Source organism: Muntiacus reevesi, chromosome 5 (assembly GCF_963930625.1).
Source record: "Muntiacus reevesi chromosome 5, mMunRee1.1, whole genome shotgun sequence".
Classification (NCBI taxonomy): Eukaryota; Metazoa; Chordata; class Mammalia; order Artiodactyla; family Cervidae; genus Muntiacus; species Muntiacus reevesi.
In genome coordinates, this window is record NC_089253.1 from 8198964 (window position 1) to 8221387 (window position 22424).

Genomic DNA, 22424 nt, shown 5'->3' on the forward strand with positions numbered 1-22424 from the left:
TGCCGAACTATTCAAAACTTTTCACCAGGACTGATGTTGAAGTTGAAACTCCAATACTTTGACCACCTGATGCACAGAGCTGACTCATTGGAAAAGACCCTGATGCTGGGAGGGATTGGGGGCAGGAGGAGAAGGGGATGACAGAGGATGAGATGGCTGGATGGCATCACTGACTCAATGGACATGAGTTTGGGTAAACTCCAGGAGTTGGTGATGGACAGGGAGGCCTGGCGTGCTGCGATTCATGGGGTTGCAAAGAGTCAGACACGACTGAGTGACTGAATTGAACTGGGGCTTCCCTGGTGGTCCAGTGGTTAAGAATCCACTGGTGTTAAGAAGGCACATGGATCTGGTCCCTGGCCGGGGGAGAGCCCACATCAGGCAGCTAAGCCCTTACACCTCAGCCACTGAGCCCGAGCACCCTAGAGCCTGGGCTCTGCAACAGGAGGGGCCACAACAACGAGGAGCCTGCTTGCCACAACCAGAGGAAGCCCTTGAGCAGCAACAAGACCCAGCACAGCCAAACATAAAAAATAAATTTGAACAATTTCACCATATTTGTACATGAAACCAGACCCTGGGAACACTCACATGAGAACACGTCAATAAGCATGAGTCTAGCGCCTGTTAGAGGATGCCATTGATTCGGTTGCTCATGCCAATCCCAACTGCCTTAAGGTTAGAGCCACAGCTGCAAAAACTGGCAAAAGCCTCTGCAATTTAAACTTAGGGTATAACATTTATCTATGAACCCCACATGCTCTCCAGAGTTTTAACTCTGAATTAACTCAGTAGCTCTCTGGGATCAGAGTAACATGCTCTGAGATCTTTCTGCTTTCACCACCTAATCTGCATTCTAAACATGCTGCTGCTGCTGCTGCTAAGTCACTTCAGTCGTGTCCAACTCTGTGACCCCATAGATGGCAGCCCACTAGGCTCCTCTGGCAATCATCTTCATCCAGCCACATTACCACCTCTACTGGAGGAAGGTGAGCCCCATGACTGTGAGGTCATAATGTCCCATTTCATGACACCGGTCCTGATATGAGACACCCTTTTAACTACTCCTGCCCTCATTTTATTTGTTCATGGGTCATATTGTAAAAATGAGAAAAGGAATTTCCAAGCTGGCTATACCGTTACTATCTGATATAAACTACTTAAAAAGGGAGACTCTCCCACAAACTAAATCAAACCAACAAGCAGAGGCCTATGCCTTGACCAGAGCATGTCACTTATCAAAAGGGTAAACTGTTAATGTTCATGTTTATATGAACAATCCATGACTTTAGGATGTTATGGAAACAAAGAGGTTGTCTTAAGTCCAATCAAGTCCAATAAAAAATGAGCAAGTAAGTGAACTTCTTATTGCTATTCTCTTACCTTGTGAAATTGTGGTCATAAAATTGTTTACACTAGAAGACTGAATCCAAATGCCAGGGACGTGCTCTAGTCAACTTACACAAAAAGGAAACAGGAACAGAATCTGTAAAATTTATGACATGGACAAAGTCCATTCTGTTTCTACAAAAAAATGACCCCTCATTGTCAGATTTTTGCATCCTGATGTCCTTGTACCATGGCAGCTGTCTGCTCAGAGAAATTAAAGTGGGCAAATAATGGTTATAAATTAAATGATCAGGTGGGTTTATAAGAAACCCAAGACAGCTATTTGGTTCTTCTTCCCTGTTCCCTAGTAAATACCATTTTTTTGCATCCATAAAGGTGTATTTAAGATGATTCAAATTATGACTAAGCATTGGTGGGAAAAGGGCTTCCCTGGTGACTCAGGCAGTAAAGAATCCACTGGCAATCCAGGAGACCACTTGCAATGCAGGAGACCTGAGTTTGATCCCTGGGTTGGGAAGATCCTCTGGAGAAGGGAATGGCAACACATTCCAGTATTCTTGCCTGGAAAATTCCGTGGACAGAGGAGCTTGGCAGGTTATAGTCCATGGGGTCACAAGAGTTGGACATGACTTATCAACTAAACCACCACCACCACCATTGGTGGAAGACTTCTATAAAGCTGGGAAAATAGTTTACCAAGAAAGTCTGACTGTTTAGGTAGATAATCCTAGAAAACTATTTTTATGCCCTGGGAGCTCAAAATTCCTCCCTCTGGGTCCTTGGAACACCTGCAGCTGAACTTCTTTCAGTTGCCATTTAGTGTGGGTCATCAATATGGTCTTGTTGTATTAGTATTATGCATGTTTTCTGGGTGAGTTGAAGGCTTCCTCTGATACCCCTAATCTGGTAAAGAAACTGTTAGAAAAGACCTTCCAGCAGTAAATGGAAATGAGAATGTGATTAGAAACCTTTTCCTTACTTTTGGAAATATTGTAGATTTTGCTACTGAGACAATATCTGCCCCCCAAAAGATCCTTAGACTCTCTGGTTAAACTTTTTCTTAAAGGACTTCCTGGTGGTCTGGTGGTTAAGAATCCTCCTTGCAATGCAGGGGACCTGGGTTCGACACCTGGTCGGGTAACTAAGATCCCACATGCTGCTGAGTAACTAAGCCCAAGCCACAACTATGAGCGTGTGCACCACACCTAGAGAATCTGTGCACTGCAACAGAAGATCCCAGATAACGCAGTAAAGGTCCCGTGCACCATGACTAAGGCTCGACACAGCCAAATAGATACATACATTTTTAAAGCTGTTCTTGATAATAATGCTGAGTCATGTCTAACTCTTTGGCAACCCCATGGACTATAGCCCACCAGGCTCCTCTGTCCATGCAATTTCCCAGGCAAGAATACTGGAGTGAGTTGCCATTTCCTTCTCCAAGTGTCCTTCCCTACCCAGGATTTGAATCCACATTTTGTACATTGGCAGGTGGCTTCTTTATCACTGAGCCATGAGGGAAGTCCTATGACAGAATTTGTTCTTCAGTCGCTAAGTCATATATGACTCCTCACAACCCCATGGACTCCAGCGTATCAGTCCCCCCTGTCCTTCACTATCTCCTGGAGCTTGCTCAAACTCATGTCCATTGAGTCTATGATGCTATCCAGCCATCTTATCCTCTGTCACCCCCTTCTCCTCCTGCCTTCAATCTTTCCCAGCATCAGGGTCTTTTCCAATGAGTTGACTCTTTGCATCAAGTGGCCAAAGTATTGGAGCTCCAGTGAATAATCAGTGTTTATTTCCGTTAGGATTGACTGATTTGCAGTCAAGGGACTCTCAAGAGTCTTCTCCAACATCACAACTCCAAAGCATGAATTCTTCAGCACTCAGTTTTCTTTATGGTCCAACTCTCACATCTTGTCCATGACGACTGGGAAAACCACAGCTGTAATAGGATAGCCCTCGGTTATGTTTTAGCTGAGCAAGGAGCTAGCTGTGCTGTGGCCAACACCACCTGCTGCAGCAAGATGAACATTTCCAGGGACACTGAAACCCAGTTATATTCACTCTCCAAGCTAGGCACTTGGCTTAAAAAAGTGACCCTTCAAAAAAAAAAAAAAAGTGACCCTTCCACAGAGTCTTTCTCTGGCTTATTTTATTTTGATTGATTTAGGTCTGAGGGACCATGGCTCCGAAGTGCACTCCAAACATTGGGAATTATCCTGCTTATAATAATCATAATAATCTCCGTGGTGCACTGAGTTCTCTCAAAGGCTTTACATGCATGTTTGCAGTTGCTAAATACCAAGCAAATGGTCTAAGACAAGAATTTCTGAAAAGGAATAAAAAGGATAACCGACTTGAAATTTGTGAACTTAAAGGCGTGGACTGTAAATATAACAGAGATTAAACAACAACAACAAAAGGTCATGACCTACAAATACCGCAAAAAGGATCAACCAAAGTTCACAAAAGCTGCAAGAAGTACAGAGGAGCAGCCAAGAGTGGCAATAGAGCCTAAAATTTTGATCACATCTCTCAGTTAAGCTGAGAGACTGATCAAAAGGGAGGAACTGTTGAAAAGGAAATGGGCCCAAAATGAAGTCTCTTGTGTTAGGTCTTAAGGCAGCAGACCAAGACTTAACATCTAATCTAATTACTTCCCCAGAAGTGTAACCTTTAACTGGCCAACCTGGAATTTTCTGGTCAGCACTGGGAACAGTCCCATTGTTCTGTTCCCATTAGAAGGGAGAACTTGCCTAAACAATGGGTTCTTTGCTAACAGTTTCCCTTTTTTTTTTCTTTTTTTTGGCTCCCTCTTTGCCTTTGAAAACCTTGCCTTTTCTGCTGCTCAATTTGGAGAGCTCCTTTCTCTTGCTAAATGGGATGCTTCTTGATGCATGAACCATTTCATAGAACCAATTGGATCTTCAAGTTTGCTCCATTGAATTTTTATTATTTAACACTCCATCGGTGGTCAGAGCTAGGTGGTTTGGGGACTCATCCTTTGGATGGCAGCTGTGAAAGCTGGGGTGCTAGGTGTGTGGACAAGCTCCATCCAGGGAGATGCTGCTGACAGTGCTATTGCAGCAAGTCAGACGGAGAAGGCAAAGTAAGTGCCCGCCGGCTCTTTTCAGCCAGATCCAGTTAGGATTTGCCAACTTAAAAAAATATTCGTAATCTAAGAGTTATGTTTTATTTAGTGCGAATTGTTTGGACTTCAAGGCTAGGAGACAGCATCTTAAGTAACCCTAAGAGAACTGCTCTGAGGAGGTGAGGGGAGGAGCCAGGTTATACAGAAGTTTTGCAACAAAGGACAAGTAGTTTGAATATCAAGATTATTGTTATTTAGAGAAAACCGGATAATCCAAGGTAAGGAATTCGGCCCTTTCCTATGTATGGGAAGATGCAAGATCTGGGCTCACTGGCATCATTTCTCTGCTGTGCACCACAGCTCTCTGGGGCCAGTGCCTATGTTTTTCACATCTGGAGCTTCCCTGGGAGTCAGTGGAGCGAGTGGCCTGTAGCTGCTAGATGGCAGGTGTTCTTTTCCTTCCTGGGTTCCCTCAGAGCTCACCAGCTCACATTGGAGGGCTGCAATCTCTGATGACTGTGACCCCCTTGTCTACTGATATGGCAGGAAATGTTTCATTTCTCAGGTGCATGCTCATCAGATGACTGATCCTCAGTCAGCAGCTTGGAAAGTATGTAGTCAAACCTCTTCCAGGGAAAGACTATGACATGGAAGGTTTTGCCTTCACCCTCTGCAATGAGCTCTGGGGGACAGCCAGAACAAGTGAAATCTTTGTTCACTAGAGTCTGGGGCTGGGGGCGAGGGGAGGGGGCTCATGAAAGCCCATTCCAGACTCTAAGCTGGGTGGCCGCTAAAGGTCTAGGTGGCAGCCCGCCGGTGGCAGCCTTAGAAGCTGGCGCACCAGGTGTATGGTTTGCTCCTCAGAGAGAGGCTGGATTTGGGGAATCCCCTGATTGTACAGTGCTCTGCTAGGAGTTTATTTTATGGTGAGAGTGTGTCTACCTCTCTGAAACATCAATGTGGGTATCTTCAGTCATCCAAGTATTTAAATCACTCAGTGGGTTGGTGATGTCTCTTGGAGGGAACTGCTCCAAGTGTAGCTTGGTGCGTCCATTTGGAGGAAATTTCAGGAGCCTTCTGTGTTGCCATTTTGGTCTGGAATTCCCAAATTTTTCTTGGGAAATGTACAGTTCTTCAGTATTTCTATCCTTCTCCCAGATTACAAGAACTTTAGTATACTTTCACACTCCTGATCCGTTTTTGCATTGAATTTTATCATTTCTTTTTGTGTAAAAAAGAGTTAGGTGATTAGCACTTTTATGTTCATTAATTAAATTTTGTCAGTATCTGTCATGATATTATCCTATTCCTTCTCGTTGGTGACATTTGTCCTTTAACAGTTCTTTAAGTGAGGGTTTAGAGGTTGGTTCTTGTACACCTAAGAATGTCATTTTCATGCCTTCGGTAATGATAACTGGGTATAAAATCCCAGGCTAAAAATAAACTTCCCTCAAGAGTTGGACGATATTACTTTACTTTCTTCCCATGTCTACTCTTCTGTATCTTAAATCTACCACTTATCTAATTGCTATTTCTTTGACGTCAATCTTGCTTTTCCTTCTGATAGTTTATAATATTATCTTTTTTAAAAGTTGAAAGCAGTTATTTATTTTTAAATTTTATTATTTATTTATTTATTTTGACTGTACTGGATCTTATTTTTTACTTTTTATTTTGTAATACGGTATAGCCGATTAACAAACAATGTTGTTCTAGTTTCAGGTGAACAATGAAGAGACTCAGCCATACATATACATATACATGTATCTCTTCTCCTCCAAATTCCCCTCCCATCCGGGCTGCCACATCATATAGAGCAGAGTTCCAGGTGCTATACAGTAGGTCCTTGCTGGTTATCCATTTTAAATACAGCATGTGTACATGACCACCCCAAACTCCATAACTATCCCTTCCCTCCATCTTTCCCCCCAGAAATCATAAATTCATCCTCTGAGCCTGTGAGTATCATTCTGCTTTATAAGTTCAGTTCAGTTGTTCAGTCGTGTCGCTTTGTGATCCCATGGACTGCAGCACGCCAGGCTTCCCTGCCCATCTCCAACTCCCAGAGTTTACTCAAACTCATGTCCAGTAAATCAGTGATGCCACCCAGCCATCTCATTCTCTGTCGTCCCCTTCTCCTCCTGCTCTTGTTCATGTAATGATAAAAACAGAACTTGCTTTAGCCTACTCAATATATCCTATTTTTCTTTATCTCTTAAATGTTGATAAAGTCAATCTTGATGAAAGCATTTTTATTGCCCAAGTGTTAACCTATACTTCTTAAATACAACTAAAATCCTCTCAGCTTCAGTTCCCATTCCAGCCACTGCTGCAAACACCTAGGTTTGTGGGGTTTTGTTGTTTTTTATTTTTTTAACCACTGGAAAGTTCATTCCTCTCCCCTGCTCACACAAACTCACTCCTGCTTCATCATATCACAATCCAGAAGCAGGGGGTTTAACAACATGGAGGCCATCCTTGACCAGGGGAAAGGTGAGCTCATGGATACATGCTTCTTCTTTCTCCAATCAGGTGAGTAGGTCTTAAACATATTTGATCCCAAAGGATTAAGCAAAAAATCACCCATCATAGTAGCCATTGCATTAGCTTCAGTGTATTGTCTTTCCTTCACTGTTTATTCCTTTTCTTCCTCACTTCTGCTCCTAGACCATATTCCAAATAAACCACCTGCATTCAGGCTTTTTACTCAGGTTTCATTTTCAGGAAACTTATGGTAAAATAAAGATACTTTTGAAGAACCTAACCATTGAGTACACTGGTAGACAGTCAACTGCAAAGCTATCACCATTTAATGAGTCCATTCTTTCCAATTGCAAAGTAAATCTATGTCTACTTTCCCACTGGAAAGGAGTATCAACACTTCTATTCTGATGTCTTTTTGCACAGTATTGGACATTAAACACTTGACATTAAATTCTTTCAATCCAATTGAACTAATCTGCCTTAAATCAAGGCACCTGTACATTCTGCTAGTATCAAGTATCCACCAGATAAAATGCTCAGAAAAACTGTTTGAGAGAAAACAAAGGTTCAGCGGTGAATTTACTGAACTATTAGATTTCATAAATATTTGAAAATGTGAGATAGGAGCCATCTCTGCCTTCACTGAACTTATGTCATGGTTAAGAGAAACAGATGATAGATTCATACACATACATACATATGCATGTATGATATATTAAACACAGTATACTTATGCGATGGTAGCTTCACTGGTGACTCAGTGGTAAAGAATCTGCCTGCCAATGCAGGAGATGAAAGAGATGCAGGTTCAATCCCTGGATTAGTAAGATGCCCTGGAGAAGGAAATGGCAACTCACTCTAGTATTCTTGCCTGGAGAATCCCATGGACAGAGGAGCCTGATGGGCTACAGTCCATGGGGTCACAAAGGGCCAGCTATGACTTAGTGACTGAAAACCAACAAAATTTACATTATATACAAAACATAATTTTGTCTATAGAAAATGAATGCAAAAGTAATGTGATGTTTAGATTTCCCATCCCACCACCCACCCCACCCCCAAACAAAAATCTTAGCTTTAAAAATTTTGGATACTTTATTAAATTTCTGAGTCTGTGTTCTGAAATGTTACATAGAAACAGTGATAACTACCTTGAAACCTTCCTGTGAAGATTCAAATAGACAATATGCGAAAAGTTTTTGGCATTTAATATGTGGTACCTAGTACCTGCTACTATTGCTCTTTCCACATCATTTTCTTTTTTTTTTTTTTAATATATATAATCTCTTTTGTATTTTTCACATCATTTTCATCATTACATTAATAACAGATTTCATTTGCTGTCACTAATGTAAGGTGACCATGACCATTAACTCAACAAATGTTTGAGAACCTACCCAATGGTCGGCACTGTGATAACCAACACAACACAGGCAAGAAGCAATAAGGGTCAAAAGAAATTCAGTTGGGTTGTTTAGTGGAAAGAGAAGTGGGGAAGGCTAGTTGGACTCTTTGAATAGGCCTTAGACATAAAGGTGAAGAGAAGGGAGCAATCCTAATAACAAGCTCACAGCCCAGTACCAGAGAACTAGGAGTTCTAACTTGAGGTCATGACTTCCCAAGCCTGGCATGGGGAAAATAGCAACATTTCCATCACTCTCGAAGTGCATGACAATGACACCATTGTGGTCTCACTGGCTTCTCTTTAGCAAGGGTTGAGTTGAAACTCACTCAAGCAGAGCTATTTATCTGCCCTTGCCTCTCCGTTCTATTGTCTGTGTTTTGTTATCGTGTCTGTTCAATTAAGATTGATATCTGTACCAAGGGAATCTGAGTTCTCACCAAGCCCCAAAGAGAAATTACTCACTGGAAACCAAAGCACTGTGGCTCCCTGATGTTCTGAGGGCAAACAGCCGCTGGCTGATGAATGGTGTGCTCTATTCTGCTGTGGTTGTTGTAGTTGAATATATTTCAAGCAATAGTTAAGGTGACACTGAGCAGAAACACACCAGTAACCAGTGCAAACAAGATTACTCCTTTCGTTAATGGATGGATAGTCCTTACATTCTTCCTCATTTTATTTTATTAACAGTTATTGTCTCTAAGAACAAGGAAGATTTACTCTTATTTAGACCCATTTGAATTAATAAGATTTATTTCTTCCTTATAAATTGTGTTGAATGAATCCTTTTGGACAACACTGAGGACCAACTATTGGATGAGCTACTTAATTAGGAGATCTATAGAACCCAGGACTTACTCATGGAAAACTGGGCAGTGAGGATACTGACAGAATAGATGAGCTGTCCAGACAAGCTTGAAAAATGCCCTGCTTGGGCTGTGTTACAAACCTTTGCACACACATCAAGAAAGACAAAATATCTGGACCATGTCATTATAAGCTAGCACAGCATAATCTTAGTTAGCAAACCAGGTTTGGGGAATCCTGGCTCTTACCCAATTTGGAGGGTCATTCTGAAGAAAAAGAAGTTTTAAAACATAAATAGGAAATTGGGTACAAAATTCAAACTGAAAAAAAGAAAGTCCAATAAATTGCAAACTTTAAAAAGCTGACAAATGCCACAAATGTCACCAACATTCAGGAAAATAACACTTACTATGACTGATTGAACCACTTCTGTTAGGCTTTCTTTATACATGTTTTTGCTGCTTACTCTTTGATTGCTTCTTTATTTGACAATGTTGTTGTATTATTCTTTGTAGAAGAAAATAAAAAGAGTACTTTTTCTAGCATGGTTGATCAAATACTGCTTTATATTGTTAATGGTTTCAGCAAAACTAGACAGCATATTAAAAAGCAGAGACATCACTTTACCAACAAAGGTCCATAGAGTCAAAGCTATGATTTTTCCAGTATTCATGCACAGATGTGAGTTGGACCATAAAGAAAGCTGACCACCAAAGGACTGATGCTTTCAAATTGTGGTGCTAAAGAAGAGCTTTGAGAAGCTCTTGGTTACAAGAGGATCAAACAAATCAATCCTAAAGAAAATCAACCTTGAATATTCATTGGAAAGACTGCTGCTGAAGCTGAAGCTCCAATACTTTGGCCGTGTGAAAGCCAACTCTTTGGAAAAGACCCCGATGCTGGGAAAAATTGAAGGCAGGAGGGGAAGGGGGTAACAGAGGATGAGATGGTTGGATGGCATCCCCGGCCCAGTGGACACGAGTTTGAGCAAACTCCAGAAGATAGTGGAGAACAGGGGAGCCTGGCATGCTGCAGTCCATGGAGTCGCAGAGCCCAGCACGGCTTAGTGACTGAACTGCAGAGGCTTTGGTGAGAACTGAATCCTATTTACAATGTTACACATCTGATGATGGGAAGAACATTCCACAGACAAGCTTCCAGCTCTTTCCAGGAAGCCTGGCCCACGTATTCCAGGGTCAGGCAGAGTAGGACGTACACTGGGATATGATGTCTAGCCCTGCATTTTGCCATCACATTGCCTGGCAGAGCAAGTGTTAGAACTATTCCCGGAAGCCGTTGCTATGGACCTGTTTGTGGAAGAGGCCACTTTTCATGAAAGAACTGGTAGCATCACTCAGATTATTAGCGACAAATACTGATCTGCATCCTCACATGGCAACTTTGTTAGCCTCTTGTTCTTTCCTAAGTATGTATGCATTTGAACTCAGATCTTTTCAACTTCCTATTGATATTTTTGGCTTCCTCTGTATTTCTCCAAATCCTTTCTAAGTTGAGAAGCCCAGGAAAGAACGTAGATCCCTCCTAAGCGTGATGTTCCTGCTTCTTTTAGTGGAAAGATTACCCCCGTAGTTCTAGAGGCATATCAGAGGACACATTTCTGCCAAATACAGCAGATACAGTCATCAAAAGGACATTTAGAGAGTGTTTTTGCTGAAAACACATTCAAGACTTTCAAAGGTAAAAGAGAATTAAAAATATGATCCTTAAAGCTAATGTAACATTTTGCCTACAAACTTGGCAAAATTTGCCGACAAATGATGACAATTCTTGAATGATTAACCATAAATTAATGATTCTGCACTTTAATTTTGGTATAAGATCTTGGAGTTTTAAGGAAAACATAGTTGAAACCACTAATCTTAAAACTATCTGATAATGACATGACATGCTGTGCTTCCTTTTCTGAAATTTGTCAATGGTTTTATAACTGAAAATATTGCTAGATATGGAAGCAGGCACAAATTCAACACACAGAATTGCTTAATGTCATTTCTTCTCCTAACAAGTTTAGTGAGAAATGAAAAGAAGAAAGAAAAGACATTTCTTATTTCCATGCTTCCTCCAAGTGAAGCAGGAGAACTGTAACAGATTCCATGCGTTAGTGAGCACTCCATTACCTCATTTTGCTAAGAATCAAATCATAAAGGACATCTGTGTTCAATAACTCCTCTCCCATACCGGCAAGCAGCCACCAGCAGTGAAAGAACTTGGCCGTGCCAGAAAGAACTGCCCTGGCTTCAAACAGACCATTACCATGAAGAGCAGGTATATAAACTACCAAAAATAATTAATGCAAAAAAAAAATCAAAAGGGTAACAGTTGATCTTCTGTTAATCAAAATGGTCAGGAAGACTCCATTAGATTGAATTTGCCAGTTGAAGTGAAGGAAAAGCACAACACCATTTTTTTGAGACCTGTTTTATGAGACCCTGCTGCAGGCTTATGCTTTTCAATGCTTTCTAAACTACGCTCTTTTTTAAAAATATAATTTATTTGTCAGATTGCCTTTGCATCCTTTTTATTTGTGTATTTTTTTTGCTGTGCTGGGTCTTGCTTGCTGCCTTCTGGCTTCTCTCTATTGCGGCGAGCAGGGGCTACTCTCTAGATGCCGGGTGCAGGCTCCCCGTCGCGGTGGTCCTCTTGCGTGGAGGCTCCTCTTGCGTGGAGGCTCCTCTTGTTGTGGAGGCTCCTCTTGCATGGAGGCTCTTCTTGCTGGGGAGCCGGGCTCTAGGCGCACTGGCTTCAGTCGCTGCGTTGCACAGGCTTAGTCGCCCCATGGCATGTGGAATCTTCCCCGACTAAGGATCAAACCCGTGTCCCCTGCATTGGCGGGTGGATTCATAACCACTGAGTCACCAAGAAAGTCCAAACTAGGCTCTTCCTTGATGGACAGCAAAATCTCTCCCACTTTTCAGCATGCGTCCAAGGACTTGCTCTTGTCTTCCTAATGAAATCAGTGAGAGACAGGGGAAAGTTTATTTTTTTATATATAAAAGACCTTTCCTTCCGCCTTCCTGATGGGGTTTACATCACAAAAATAATGATTTTGGGTGGTGTCTCAGTTTTAAAATTTGTGTAATATTAAATACGTTATTTTCATACACCCTCCGGCAGAGTATGCTACGTCCCCCAGGGGAAGAGTGTCTCTGCCCACTCCCTACCCGTACTTGGGAGAAATGCTGCTCTAAGACTAAATAATTCCAATTTTCTGCTTTAGTAAATAGGATGGAGAGAACATAATTGAATTCCCATTTAGCACTTAGCATCTAATAGTGCCTCAGGCTCTGGGTGATAAACTTGACTCTTCATTGTAGCGCTAGAGCTGCAGATTTACAAGAGAGGAAAGCTAGACTGGAGCACAATGAAGGTAGGAAACTCCAGCGTGCCTCTCTTCGTTTTTTTGTTGTTTTTTTTTAAAGTCCCTATTAGCATGATCATGGTTCTGAATTGAAACTTGAAAATATCTAGGCTACACCACGCAGTTCTGTCTTTGGTGTTTTCCCCCCAAAGCATCTTCTATCATTTATAGAGGAAAAAGCTAATCTCATTTTTACCCACTGGCTTGGAACCCTCCTATGTTTGCAGTCAGGGGACAATTTTCTCATGTTGATATTTGCTCAGGGTCTGGATTTTAACGACCATAATTCTTCTCACATGCTCCTGGCAATTAATCCCTCATGTAATATGCATAGTTTAATGCCCTTTTACTGCCTGACCTCCACTCTCACATCTCCCCAGGCTAATACCTCGCTAACACCTGGACTCTGCCTTCCAATTTTAAGACATTGAACTCAGGAAACAAAACTAGGACAGGATTGAAGTGTCTCATTTTCATTCCACCTTTTCATGGCCTTTTGAGTTTCACCTTGAAATTAATTAAGAGAGGACAGTAAGGTGAAGTTGTACTGTTTCCTCTGGGTACTATACCCTGCTTCCCCTTTATGCTGACTCCTGAAACATCAAGATTTCAGACATATTTAAACAGTAGTTAAGGATCACAGCAAGTCACAGAGTTCCTGGGTCATCCAAAAATGTGTTTCTCCTCCTCAATATTTCTACTCATTAGTATATAAAACTATTGTCATGGTGTTAAATTACCAAAGAGGGAAATAGATGTTTAAAACTGTTCATGAGATGGGGATGTATGGTTGACTCTGGGTGGATAATAGAAAAGAGGTTTTGTACAGAAGATCCTGTATCCCACAAAAAGGCTTGACATCATTGTAGTAAAGGTGTATGTGTGTGATCAATTGAGTCTGACCCTTTGCAGCCCCATGGACTGTAGCCCGCCATGCTCCTCTGTCCATGGAATTTTCCAGGCAAGAACACTGGAACGGGTCACCATTTCCTTCTAAAAATACTCATCTCTATGCTTCAGTCTCAACTATGTCACCAAGTTTGATAATATTATCAGTTAAAAACTGGTGTTAAAAAGACACAATAGATGCAATAGAGTCCAACAAGTTCATTTAGACGAGTTACTAGGGGGAGTATTGCAGCTGTTTAGACTGGAAACAGAGTAAATAAAGCAACTAAGAAAAATGCAAACGAAGTATGGGTATGCACCATTCCAAACCAAGAAAGAATCTAGCACCAATCAGGCCAAGTGTGACTCCTAGACAGGCACAAGTGTGACGACGTACAGCTTAAAAAAAAACTTAGAGTTTAATTGCTTTACAATGTTACATTGTTTTCTGCTCTACATGAAGTGAATCAGCTATGCTGGTGTTCAGTCACCAAGTCATGTCTGACTCTTTGCGACCTCATGGACTGCAAACAATGGTACAGATGGCCCTATCTGCAGGACAGGAACAGAGACGCAGAGGTAGAGAATGGACCTGTGGACACGGCGGATGACTGGGAGGGTGGGATGAACGAGATTAAGATTGACATGTACACACTACCATGGGCTTCCCGAATGGCTTGGTGGTAAAGAATCGCCTGCAAAGCAGGAGACACAGGAGATACAGGTTTGATTCCTGAGTCAGGAAGATCCCCTGGAGGAGGAAATGGCAACCCACTGTGGTATTCTTGCCTGAGAAATCCCATGGACAGAGGAGCCTCGCGGGCTACAGCGCATGCGGTTGCAAAGATAGGACACGACTGAGCCCCTAAGCATATACACTGCCATATGTAAGATAGATAGCTAGTAGGAACACGCTCTATAGCACAGGCCGCTCAGCCTGGGGCACTGTGAAGACCTAGAGGCTGCGGGTGGAGGGAGCTTCAAGAGGGAGGGGCATATACATACATATAGCTGATGCCACTTTCATTGGAAGAAAGTGAAAGTGAAGTCATGTCCGACTTTGTGACCCCATGGACTGTAGCCCACCAGGCTTCTCCATCCATGGGATTCTCCAGGCAAGAATACTGGAGTGGGTTGCCAGTTCCTTCTCCAGGGGATCTTCCCAACCCAGGGATCGAACCCAAGTCTCCCGCATTGCAGGCAGATGCTTCAACCTCTGAGCCACCAGGGAAGCAGCTATCCCACTTTCATTAAGATAATACAAAGCAAAACCGTGATGAGATACCACCTCACACCTGTCAGAACGGCTGTTCTCTGGTCCACACTGTTGTATGGCTGAAGCCAACATAATATTATAAAGCAATTACCCTCTAATTAAAAAAAGCTACATACTCCCCCCACCCCTCCAAAAAAGATACAAATAGCAAGTGTTAGCAAGGATTCAGAGAAAAGGGAACCCTTGCTAATTGGTGGTAAGAATATAAATTGGTACAGCCAGTATAGAAAACAGTATGTAAGCTCCTCGAAAAGTTAAAAATACATTCACCATATGATTCAGCAATTCCTTTTCTGGATACATATCCAAAGAGAATGAAATCAATATCTTAAAGAATTATCTGCACTCCTGTGGTCACTGCTGCATGGTTTAGATAGATAGATGGATACAGACTTATAGGTATATCCCATATCTTCTTTCTCTATTCATTTGTTTGTGTGTATATATATATGAGCTTCCCTGGTAGCTCAGTCAGTAAAGAATTTGCCTGCAGTGCAGGAGACCCAGGTTTGATCCCTGGATCAAAGAGATCCCCTAGAGAAGGGAATGGCAACCCACTCCAGTATTCCTGCCTGGAAAATCCTGTGAATAGAGGAAACTCGTGGGCTACAATCCATAGGGTCACAAAGAGTCGGACATGACTTAGCAACTAAACCATACACACACACACACACACACACACACATATATATATTTATATATACATACACATGGGCATCCCAGGTAGTACGGTGGTAAAGAATCTGCCTGCCAATGCAGGAGACACAAGAGACACAGGTTCAATCCCTGGGTCTGGAAGATCTCCTGGAGTAGGAAATGGCAACCCACTCCAGGATTCTTGTCTGGAAAATTCCACAGACAGAGGAGCCTGGTAGGCTATAGTCCATGGGCTTGCAAAAAGTAGGATATAACTGAGTGACTGAGCATGCACACACACATACATACACAGACTCACATACATATATATAGAATGGAATATTATTTGTTCTTGAAAAATAAGGGAATCTTACCATTTACAACAAGGTGTATAAACTTGGAGGTCACTATGCTAGTTGAAATAAGCCCGACACAGAAAGACACATATGCTCTCACTTACAGGTGGAATCTAAGAAGGCAAGACTCACAGGAACAGCGAGGACGACAGTGATTGCTAAGAATTAGGGGAGGAGGAAATGGAGACTTACTGTTCAATGAATGTAAAGCTTCAGATACACAAGATGAATGCATTCTAGAAATCTACCATAGAAGCTTTTGCCTATAGTTAATAACACTGTGTTATATCCTTGATTTTTGCTAAAGGAGAAAGCCATACATGTTCTCACCATGCCCCAAAATTGGTAACATATAAAGCAATTATCCTTCAACTAAAAAATAAATTAATTTAAAAATTGGTAATGACATGAAGGTGATGAATATATTAATTAACTTGATTGTGGTAGTCATTTCATATTATACATGTATATCACAATGTACAATGTATGTCAAAACACCACATTGTAAACTTTAAATATATGTACTTTTCATTTGCAATTACACCTCAATAAACCTGAAAAAAAGAAAAAGAAAAATATTGCATTTAATTTCCTGCTATATGAGCACAGGTTTTTGTTAGCTAAGACAGTGGCCATATAATATGCATTATCCATCCACCTGCTGTATCACAGACAGAGGGGAAGCTTGCTGACAACAAGGACTTACTTTATCATCATAAGCAACTCTTTCTTTCCAGTAGCTGTCAGAGTGATTTGCATTACATTCACACATCTGTCCATCTTCCAATCAGGAAATAAGCAGAGGAGACAAAATGAGGGGAGGTTACTTTTGTGTATGGTGTTATGAATGTTCTAATTTCATTCTTTTACACGTAGTTGTCCAGTGTTCCCAGCACCATTTTTTGAAGCTATTGTCTTTTCTCCACTGTATATTCCTGACTCCTTTGGCATAGATTAGGTGACCGTAGGTGCATGAGTTTATCTCTGAGCTTTCTATCCTGTTTTCTTGATCTATGTCTTTGTTTTTGCGCCAGTACCAAACTGTCTTGATCACTGTAGTATAGTCTGAAGTCAGAGAGCCTGATTCCTTTGGCTCTTTTTTTTTTCTCAGCCATAAAAAGGAATGAAAATGGGTCATTTGTAGAGATGTGGAGGGACCTAGAGTCTGTCACACAGAGTGAAGTCAGAAAGAGGAAAACGCATGTCATATATTAATGCATCTACTGGAATCTAGAAAAATGGTACAGATGAACCTATTTACAGGGCAGAGAGGAGAAGTAAAGACAGGTAGACACAAGTGGGGGGGGATGAACTGGGAGACTGGGACTGGCATCCGTGCACCGCCTTGTGTAAGCAGACAGCTGGTGGGACCCTGCACAACACAGGGAGCTCGGCCAGGTGCCCCGTGATGACCTGGAGGATGGGGTGGGGGCGGGGGAGGGAGAGGCCCGAGAGGGAGGGCATGTATGTACATGTAGAGCTGATTCACATTGTTACACAGAGGACGCTAACACAACACTGTAAAAGCTTGTAAAGAAAAATACCCCAATTAAAAAAAAAATGAAGGAAGAAAATCTGTTCCAATTGGCTTAGCTTTCTCACTGAGGCTGCAAAGCTAACTTGGACAGATTTCTTTTAGTACTCTAATGACCAATAAGTCAAAAACTTCATATATTTTCAAACTTTTGTAACACCCTTGCCGAGACACAAGCAGTACCTTAGGGATCAGGATACCTTATTAATTAATCTTCACGCTCCTGTCTGGTTGGTAAAATTTTAGAGCCAGCTCAAGCTACAAAACCTGCTTCATCAATAAGTTATTTCCCATAACACTAGAGGCACAGCTAAATCACTTTTTATAACTTCTTGAAAATTTCATACTCAGTTACTCAGTGCAACAAAAATATTTCACAATATTCCAGTCCAGGCATTTCTACCCTGTTTTATTTCAAATGAGGGCTTTGCTTGTGGCTCAGCTGGTAAAGAATCTGCCTGCAATGCGGGAGACCTGGGTTCAATCCCTGGGTTGGGAAGATCCCCTAGAGAAGGGAAAGGCTACCCACTCCCGTATCCTGGCCTGGAGAATTCCATGGACTGTATAGTCCACAGGATCTCAAAGAGTCGGACACAACTGAGCGACTTTCACTTTCATAATTTCATTTTACATCAAATGAATTTCTTTCTGAGAACTTTTCAAGCTCTCCATTTTAAGTCACTTGTTAAAAGAAAAAAACTCCCCAAAGTAAACCAACTGTTCTCGTTCCGTTTGTGACCAGCGCTACCTGAGCACCCCCTCCTTTAGCAGGCTCCCTTCCGCCTCCTTTTTCCTTTCTTATCATCACAGTGATCACCTTTTAATTGGACCACCAGAGACAACCTGAAGTCTGGGGAGGGCAGTTCGTTGTCCTTCTCTCACCTCGGTGTCTAGCGCTGGCTCTGTGCTATTCTCCTGTTGCTTCCTGACAGGTCTGTGACGGGCAGTCTCAGGGAGATCCATTTTTAATAGCTGGACAACACGAATCAAACCAAGAGATGGGGTTACAGAAAGACAAACTATACTCCAACTAAATTAAAATATGACAACGCTCTCAGAAGTCAGTCTCCAAACTTTTTACATAAAATTTTGCTGAGACCATACTTGGTCAGACTTTAGCAAAAAGTGGAAGATCATTGAAAAGAAAACATCCAGAAAAGATTTATTGTATATTCACCAGCAGATGTGATTTAATATTTGAAAAGTAAGAAATATGATTTGCAGTGAAACCATCTGAACTCACCCTGCCATACAACAATACCCTCTTGTTCACAAGTGAAAGTGAAAGTCTATCAGTCGTGTCTGACTCTTTGCGACCCCATGGATTGTAGTTGCCAGGCTTCTCTGTCCATAGGCTTCTCCAGGCCAGGATACTGGAGTGGGTTGCCTTTCCCTTCTCCAGGGGATCTTCCCCACCCAGGGGTCGAACCCAGGTCTCCCACATTGCAGGCAGATTCTTGACCATCTGAACTACCAAGGAAGCCCTGTCCACAGTAGAGATTACAAATTTTATAGGACAATTTGTAACTTATAAGGGGCCTTCACAGAAATCGTCACATGACCTACCAGATGGATAAAGTATTCTTAGGTCCATTTCTGTGACTAGGAAACTGGGCTCAGTCTTACTTCCTCAAGATCACATAGGTAATTAATGAGGGAGTCAGGCTCTAATCTTGTCCTCTCACTTTTGATTTCTGACCATTTTCTTTCCAATGACCCTCAAACTGATGTTTGTCACTACTTGTTCCATAAAAGTTAAAGCGCTTGACTGTGCCAGTCGTTCAAGATGAGCCCAAGGCCCTTACCAGGTCCTCTTCCTTTAGTCCCTCCAAGTTTGAGGGGAATGATGTCAACTGTTCCATCACATTCCAAATATGAAACAGATCAATAAAGCACATATTATCACTTTTATTACCATTATAGCCACCTTGTCTATGGAGGCTGCTCAGCAAGAACACATTTCCATATATTTTTTAAAACATTTTCTTCTATGATAAACATTTTATACAATTTTTTAATTTTATAAATACTTTCTTCATTTCCTGTTTTGGTCTAGTGATGGGCCTTTAGCAGGGGCAAGAGAATCAGCCCATTCTCACTCCGTAAAATGACTCAGGCACAGAATCTTTCACCTGCTTCAGAGTCTACTAAAAGCCCAGTATGTGATCATTGCTCAGCTGCTCAGTCATGTCCGACTCTTTGCGACCCATGGACTATAGCCCACCAGGCTTCTTTGCCCATGGATTAACCAGGCACAAATGCTGGAATGGGCTGCCATTTCCTCCTCCCGGGAATCTCCGGGACTCAGGGGTCGAACCCGCATCTCTTGTGTCTCCTGCGCTGGCAGGTGGATTCTTTCCCACTGACCCGCCTGGGAAGCCCAGCTCTACAGAATCTCCATCCACCATCCATCCTCTGCTAACAGCTTTCTCTATTTGTGACATAATATATTCAAATTCCCGTGGGGCTGCAATGCAGCAGACCCTGGTTTGATCCCTGGGTCGGGAAGATCCTCTGGAGAGGGGAATGGCTACCCTCTCCAGTATTCTTGCCTGGAGAATCCCATGGACGAGGAGCCTGCTGGGCAACAGTCCAAGGGGTTGTAACAAGTTGGACACGACTGAGCAACTAACATAAATGCCCCAGCCTTTGCCTAATTCCTGATTTACTTTTTACTTAACATAGAGTCTCTAAGCAACCTAAAGTTACTTATGTTATATCTGGCCTCTTAAGCCACCACTCTCTGCCTTGGCTACATATGCAAAATCTGAATAAAACACAGCCCGCTTAAGACTTACATTAAAAACAGAACTCATGATGAAGGCAAATTTTGTGTTTATTTTCTGAGTCTACACAGTGCCTAATACCACAGACTACATTTGTTCTTGTTGCTGTTTACTCACTCAGTTGTGTCCGACTCTTTGTGACCCCATGGACTGTAGCCTGTCAGGCTCCTCTGCCCATAGGATTTCCCAGGCAAGAATACTGGCATGGGTTGCCATTTCCTCCTCCTCTGGGAATATCCCCAAACCAGGGGTTGAACCCATGTTTCCTATAATGGCAGGCAGATTCTGTACTGCTGAGGCACCAGGGAAGCCCAATGAAGTACATTTTAAGGTACTAAATTAGCATTTATTAAATTGAATTATAATTATGAAAAGAGTCAGGAATGCACATTCTGATAAAATGCTTGTTTTAATCACTGCTTCCAGAGAAATATAAGATAACTGGTACATGAGCAGGAAGAGAACTGATGATAATATCTAAAGGTAGCCAGAAACATCTCAAATGTCTCTCATTATTTAGTTGCCTCATTTGTAAAGAAAAGTCTCTACACGTGAGATAGAGTCATGAAACATAGTGGGCTAGTTAGCCATTTTTAAAGCAGTTTTAAACAGGTTTTTCTGTGTTTCTTTCAGAAATCCAGTTCAGTTTTTGTTCAGCCACTTTTCTTTCATTTTTGGTCATTGAATGCACCTAACACTTATAAGCTTTTTCCATTCAATGAACCAAAATTTCTTTAGAAAAAGTTTTGAATTAGTTTTCAAGTGGGCTAGTTGCTGTCCTCAATGTTTCATAATTTTCCATTACTCTTTAGCAAAATTGCCACATTAGTTTTACATTTTGTGATTCAAACACCAAATGATCTCATGGGTTAGTTCTATCATTTCCAAGTTACAGATGGGGAAACTGAGGGTCATGGCACCTAAATCACTTCATAGGTGACTTTAAGAAGGACACTTATTGAAGATGATAACTAGATGGAGATTTATGTTGAGGTTTGATAGAAAACAGCAAAATTCTGTAAAGCAATATTCTACAATAAACAATAAATAAATTAAAAAAAAAAAAAAAAAAAAAAAAGATGCTGAGCAGAGCAGACAAACATTCCAGGTGCAGGGAAGAGCCATTCAAGCCTGCATGGCAGTGCAGAGCGGAGGGAGGAGCTGGCTGGCCCAGGACCTTTAATTTGGGGGAACTCTCCTCTGCCATCATCATCCTAGAGCTGTTTCACATTTCTAAGGGCTACCTTACCTCTGGTGAAATATAGTAGGTGTGTAACGTTTTATAAAGGAAATGTAGAAAATACTCCTTTACACTGTGATACTTCTCTCCCTCTGGCTCTTCTTCTCTCTAATACTTTTTCACCATTGACTCTGCCCCAAGTTTTAAAATTACCAATACACAATGTGTTAGTATGTTGCTTCTTCCCACAGTGAGTGCATGCTAAGTCACTTAAGTCACGTCCTACTTTTTACAACACTGTGGACTGCAGTCCACCAGGCTCCTCTGTCCATGGGATTTTCCAGGCAAGAATGCTGGTGTGGCTTGCCATGCCCTCCACCAGGGGACCTTCCCAACCAGGAATTGAACCTGTGTCTCTTAAGTCTCCTGCATTAGCAGGCAGGTTCTTTACCATTAGTGTCAGCCACCTGGGAAGGGCTTCTTGTCACTAACATACTCTGTAACTTTGCTGATGCATCTACAAAGTCGAGACAACACCTACTCCATATGGCTGTTGTGAGAACTAAACAAGGTGATGTGTGAAGGCACCCAGTTAGTGACCTGCACACACACACACACACACACACACACACACACACACACACACACGTGTAGTCTGGGGCTGGTACAGATGAAATTGACTGTATTTGGCCATTCTTGACATCCTTCTTCCTCCTTCCTTTTCATAGCCCTGCTAATATCTTTGACATAAAAACTGTCTATAGTAGCCATTCCAGCCTAAAAGAGAGAAGGCAACCATCAACTGGAGACTCTAGGCACAGTAACTGTCAATAATCCCGTTCTTAAAGCAGTAGCTAGGAATCTAAATTCTACCAGCTGTTTTCAGAAATTGAGAAGTGTTTTCTATTTCTCTCCAGAATCATGCCGATGCCCAAAACACATGTTAAAAATTATGTGCTGGCAATTGCATTGGAGCAAATGGTTTAAATTTTTAAAATCTCCCTCCTGATGGATCAGCTAACCCATTGGCACCAAGGGCAAACCTGGACTTCTTTCTAGAAGCCTAGTCTAAACAATTATCTCCTTACTCTAAGAGAAGAGGTGTTCCTATCGCATGAACTGCTGAGAATGACCCTGTTCTAAACAGAGTCTGGCGCTCTGGCTATTTTGTATGGGGAACTTAACAGCTCACATCATTTCAATGAAAAGAATATATGCTGGGAGTTAGCAGGAATAGAAACAATCAGGT